This window comes from Triticum dicoccoides, chromosome 4B (assembly GCF_002162155.2).
Source record: "Triticum dicoccoides isolate Atlit2015 ecotype Zavitan chromosome 4B, WEW_v2.0, whole genome shotgun sequence".
In the NCBI taxonomy this organism is placed as follows: Eukaryota; Viridiplantae; Streptophyta; class Magnoliopsida; order Poales; family Poaceae; genus Triticum; species Triticum dicoccoides.
Window position 1 is genome coordinate 57,399,028 of NC_041387.1, and position 5,425 is coordinate 57,404,452.

Consider the following 5,425-nt stretch of genomic DNA (forward strand, 5'->3'; position numbering starts at 1 on the left):
CCTTATCTTCTTGGCGCTGGGGCCAGCCGACTCCATTTTCCTTGTGGGCGTCCCGCCGCGCTCACGGGTTTGAGTGGAGTAGCCAGAGACGAGCCTAGTGGCAGTGCAAGTGGGGAAGAAGGAGGGCTAGGGATTTCTGTAGGAGTGGAAGAAGAGGAGCAGGCGTTTTCTGTAAGAGTGAGGAAGAAGGTGAGTGGGGTTTTTCGGACGAGTGAGGAAGATTGGGGAGCGGGGGGAATTGGGGAGGAGACGGAAGCAGGAGAGCAAGTTGTTCGTGTTTATAAGGCCCGCTGCACTAACTACTCGCTTTTTCCCAAGAACCGCTCTCTTCTTTTGCGTTGCTGCATTGGAGCTGGCGCATGGACTTGGCTGACTGGCCATGCATGCATGATGCATGTGCCCGCCAGCCACTACATGCGCCTGGTTTTTTACTAGGCCTATTTAATAGGGTGGTTATGGAGTAAATTAAGGAGATTTATTTTCTCTATGTGCATCCACCAAATTAGAGGATGCAGTACTGGATGCAGACACTGAAAGTGCGTTATATCGACTAGGGGGGTGAACAGGCGATTTTTATGAATTCTTCACTGAGGAATTTCCTGGTGAGGAAATTCCTAAATGAAGAACTACTTGCAGCGGAATAAGTACTTAGAAAGGAACATAACAGAACACAAGCATAGTCATCATGAGGAAATGAAGACAAGCACAGAGTACAGAAAGCGTAGACACAGGATAACACAAGGAAGAAGACGATCAGACTGAAGAAATAGAACTAAGGAAATTAAGAAAGTCTTCAGTCAAAGTCTTCAAACAGATACGAACATGCACACAACAACATACATGAGGAAATGAAAGAGTTGAGGAGATAGAACCAGTTAGCTCGGTGAAGACAATGATTGTGTATACCAGTTCCAACTGCTGTCTCAGTTGTACATCTGGTTGGAGCGGCTGAGTATTTAAACTCGAGGACACCCAGTCCCGGACACACAGTCCTCACCGTATTCTCCTTGAGCTAAGGTCACACAGACCTCGCCCAATCACTCGTGGTAAGTCTTCAGGTGACTTCCGAACCTTCACAAACTTGGTCACTCGGCGATCCACAAATCCTCTTGGATGCTCTAGACCTTGATGCCTAACCGTCTGGAAGAAGCACAGTCTTCAAAGGAAACAAGCATCGGATCCACGCAGGATCAATCTCTTCAGTGATGCTCAATCACTTGGGGTTTTTTAGGTTTGGGTTTGGGATTTCCTCACTTGATGATTTTCGCTCAAAGTCCTCGGAGGATGGGTTGCTCTCAAATGACAAGTGTCAGTTTCTCTCAGAGCAGCCAACCAGCTAGTGGTTGAGGGGGGCGGCTATTTATAGCCTAGGGAACAGCTCTACATGATAAGACATAAATGCCCTTGTCTGATATAACCGTTAGTTGGGTGGATATTTTGGGATAACTGGCGCGTAGCACAGCAACGGTCGGAATTTTGACTATCAAAATTCTCAGAGCTATCATGTTCCTCACCGTGTAGGCAATTCACACTGGTGAATTCCTAACTCCTCAGTCAGAACAAATTTCTCAGAGACCAGAAGAACTTCGTCTTGTCACTGAAGAATATGACTAAACTGTATGAGATTTCCAATGGCTTCACTCGAAGGGATTGGTAGGTGTAGGATTTTGAGTTGAGCATCACATGGAAATCTTTCCTTAGTATTTCCTCGACCCCCTTTAACAGTACGGTGTTTCCTAAGACTCAAGAAAGAGAAAATGGAACTATGAAAACAAAAGTCTTCACGCTTCATATTCCTCGGATGAATACCAAGTCTTCAAGGTCACACCAATTTCTTCACCGTCAAAGTCTTCAGAAAGTCTTCAGATATCCAAAGTCTTCAGATGAAGAACTTCATTTTTAGGGGTCGACTTTCTCTATAAATATCAAACTCCTCATAGACTTATAGACCTGTGTACACTTACAAACACATCATACACTTAACCTATAAGTCTTCAATACACCAAAATCACTAAGGGGCACTAGATGCACTTACAATCTCCCCCTTTTTGGTGATTGATGACAATATAGGTTAAGTTTTCAACGGGGAAAAACATATGAAGTGTAAATACTGATATTGAGGAATTTGATTGCAAGATATAGAAGAACTCCCCCTGAAGATGTGCATAGTGAGGAATTTGCTTTTGAAGCAATGCACACTTGAAGAGTATAATCATGGAGATCTCCCCCTATATCTTGTAATTCATACACGCATTTGATATATAATATGAAGAATTTGAAATGCATGATGAAATATGGTGACTGATGTAATTCAGCATGCGTGCATTAACATTATGAGGAAAAGCATGCAGAAGAGAACACATCAAAAGTATCAGGTCGCCATAGAGTTTAAGATTACAACTCGATCCAGCAAAGTCATCAGAAGAACGAGAGTTGTAACTTAGCAAAAAAAAACGCCCATATAGGATAGACCCGCTTGAAGACTAACTCAAATTTCTCCCCCTTTGTCATCGAATGACCAAAAGGGTTGAAACTAAGGACTAACGCCCCTGAAGAATATCAAGTAGATGGAGGAGCACCAGCGTTGTCAGGGTCTTGAGTCGTTGTAGGGCCTGCTGCAGTGTCGTCAAAGTCTTCATGCTCGTCCGTGTCGCGCGATGAAGAATATGAGCTGGCCACCATGGGAGGAACCTTGACCTTCTTGTATCTCTTCGGAGGAGGAGCGGACCAGTCAAAGTGTTCCTTGAAGCCCATTTGCTTCAGATCTTCTTCACCATATAAATGTGACATAATAGCCCAGGTGCGATCAAACACTTCATGGAGGTAGTAGTGGTTTTTCTTCACTGCATTATGTGTGGCAGTCATGTTGTGAAGAAGAGAACCAAACTGACGCTTAACCCACTTGTGATTTCAATCGACCTTCTGGTGAAGACTTATAAGCAGTTCACGGTCAGTCATCACATGAGGATCAGTAGCTTGAGGACTTGACTTTGGAGCATCAGCAGCAGAATCATGTGTGGCAGAGTCATCATTGGTGGAGTAAGATGCAGCTTTGCGGAATTGACCATCCAATGGACGAATGCCTTCATCGATCACAGCTGGTGACTTGCCCTTCTCATCGAATGAGGAAATTGTCCGCTTGAGGACTTCAATCGGAGGCAAGTAGCTGAGGTGATTCTGAAAGTATGCCTTGTAGTTGAGTGAAGACCTTGTTCTGAGGAATCTCATGATCCACGGCGCGTAAGGCTTCAGCTCAAATGGTGAAAGTGCAATATTCGCCAGAGTCCTCATGAAGAAATCGTGATAATTTATGGGGATGCCATGCATGATATTGAAAAGCATATTCTTCATCATTTCGATGACTTCTTCATCGGAAGAGTCATGGCCTTTGATGGGACTCATGGTCTTTGTCAGAATGCGATAGATTGTCCTCGGCACATAGAGCAATTCCTTCACGAGGAATTTGGTCCTTGGAGCTTGTCCTGGCTTCAGCGGCTTCATGAGCACTTGCATATAATGATGAGTAAGTTCAGGTTCATCATATAGACAGCGAGCACCGTCAGGTGGAGGACTGATTGGTAAGGCCCGAAGTAATTCAGTGGCTGGTGCCTTGTAATGAGTGTTTTCTGTCATCCAGTCCAACACCCATGAGTTGACATCAGCAGCATCGCCTGTGATATGCAAAGTTGCATAGAACTGAAGAATAAGCTCTTCATTCCAATCAACTATGTCTGAGTAGAAATTGAGCAAACCAGCGTCATGAATCATGCTAAGGACTTGAGAGAAGCACGACATGGATTCCATGTCCACATGAGGAATATGCTCATGATCGAAGACTTTGTCCTTGTTGTACAACACTGAGGAATAGAAGTTTGCCTGGCTGGCAGTCCAGAAACGCTTCCTTCTAAGACGAGCATTGTCATAGGGGTTGAAGTCAGTGAAGAACACGTGCTCGCCGAAGAAATCACCAGCCTTGAATTTTTGCTTCTTCGAGAAGGGATCCTTGGGTTTGGGCTGAGGAGTGTCTGTCAATTGCAGCACTACTTTAGGAATCGAAATCTCAGGTTCCTCAGGCTGAGGAATTTCAGGCTCTTCAGCAATTTCAGCCTGGGTTGCCAACTCTTCATTGACAATTTCTTCAACACTAGTGGCCGGAATTTCATCATGAACACTTGGGATTGCATGAGGTTCTTCAGATCCCATTTGTACTTCAGTGGTAGCAGGTGACTGAGGAATATCTTGGAGAGGAGTGAACATTGGGGAGTTTGGATGCTGACTATCCCAAAATTCATCATTGAGGACCGGAGTGGTACAACCAATGTCCACATCCTCCTCTTCAATTTCTTCAACACCTGCCTCTTCAGCAGTAAACTGAGGCAAAGGTGAGGAAATGATTGGGGTTGAAGAGATCTTGTCCACTTCAATTTTTTCGTCCATCTGCTCTGAAGAAGCAGTAGAAGGAGTTTCTTCATCGGATTCATCAGGAATCACATAGTCTTCATCAAAAGGAACAAGGTCCTTTGATGGCATAGATGAAACTGGAACGGCATCAATTGGGTTGTCAATTGAACTGATCAGAGTCTTCATCTTCTTCGGAGCTGAAGAATTTGATGAAGCTGATGCCTTCCTTTTCTTCATAGCTGCACGTTCTGCAGCCTTGGTCTTCTTCGCATTTGATGAAGATGGAAGGATTGGAGTTGGTGTAGGCGCAAACGGTGCAGAGGACATAAGTTCATTTTCCTCAGGCGCAACTGATGCAGTTGCCCTATCTTGTTCACTTTCTCCAGGCGCACCACTAGTGGATGCCCTGGCAATATCTTTAGAGGCTGGAATGGAGTCATCAGCCCTGGCACTCTCATTGTCTTCAGCAGCCTGATCGTTATCAGTGGTGCTGGCATTTTCTTCAGTAGGCTGAGCAGATGCCTCAGCCTGAGTAACTTCAATGTGCACAGGTGGAGCAACACTTGAAGTGAATTTCTTTGTCAGATTGATGAAACATACATTGGCGCCCTTCCAGTCAGCATAATAGCGATCAAATTCATCGCTTGCTTGATTTCAGCTTGCAAGGCAAGAAGCTGATCAGGGGTGAGAGTGAGGACATTGTCCTTGAGGTAGCGCTATTTCTTGTACTGCGCTTTCTTCAGACTTCTGCCTTGTTCAAATTTCCATTTTTCTTCCTCACTGAAGGCAGTGAGGACATGACTTTGACCAGGAGTGAGGTTCAACTCCGGCAAAGGCGTGTTGGGGTCCTTGTGCCATAAGTCAATGAAATCAAGGATTAGCTTGGGATCCAACATCAGTGGCACATTGCTGCCTTTGGCTCTAGCGGCCCTGGCCTGCCTGTTTCTGATGATTTTGGCGAGTTCTTCATCATCAGCCTCATCATCATCAGATGGTACATGGAAGGCTACCTGCTTCTTGTGAG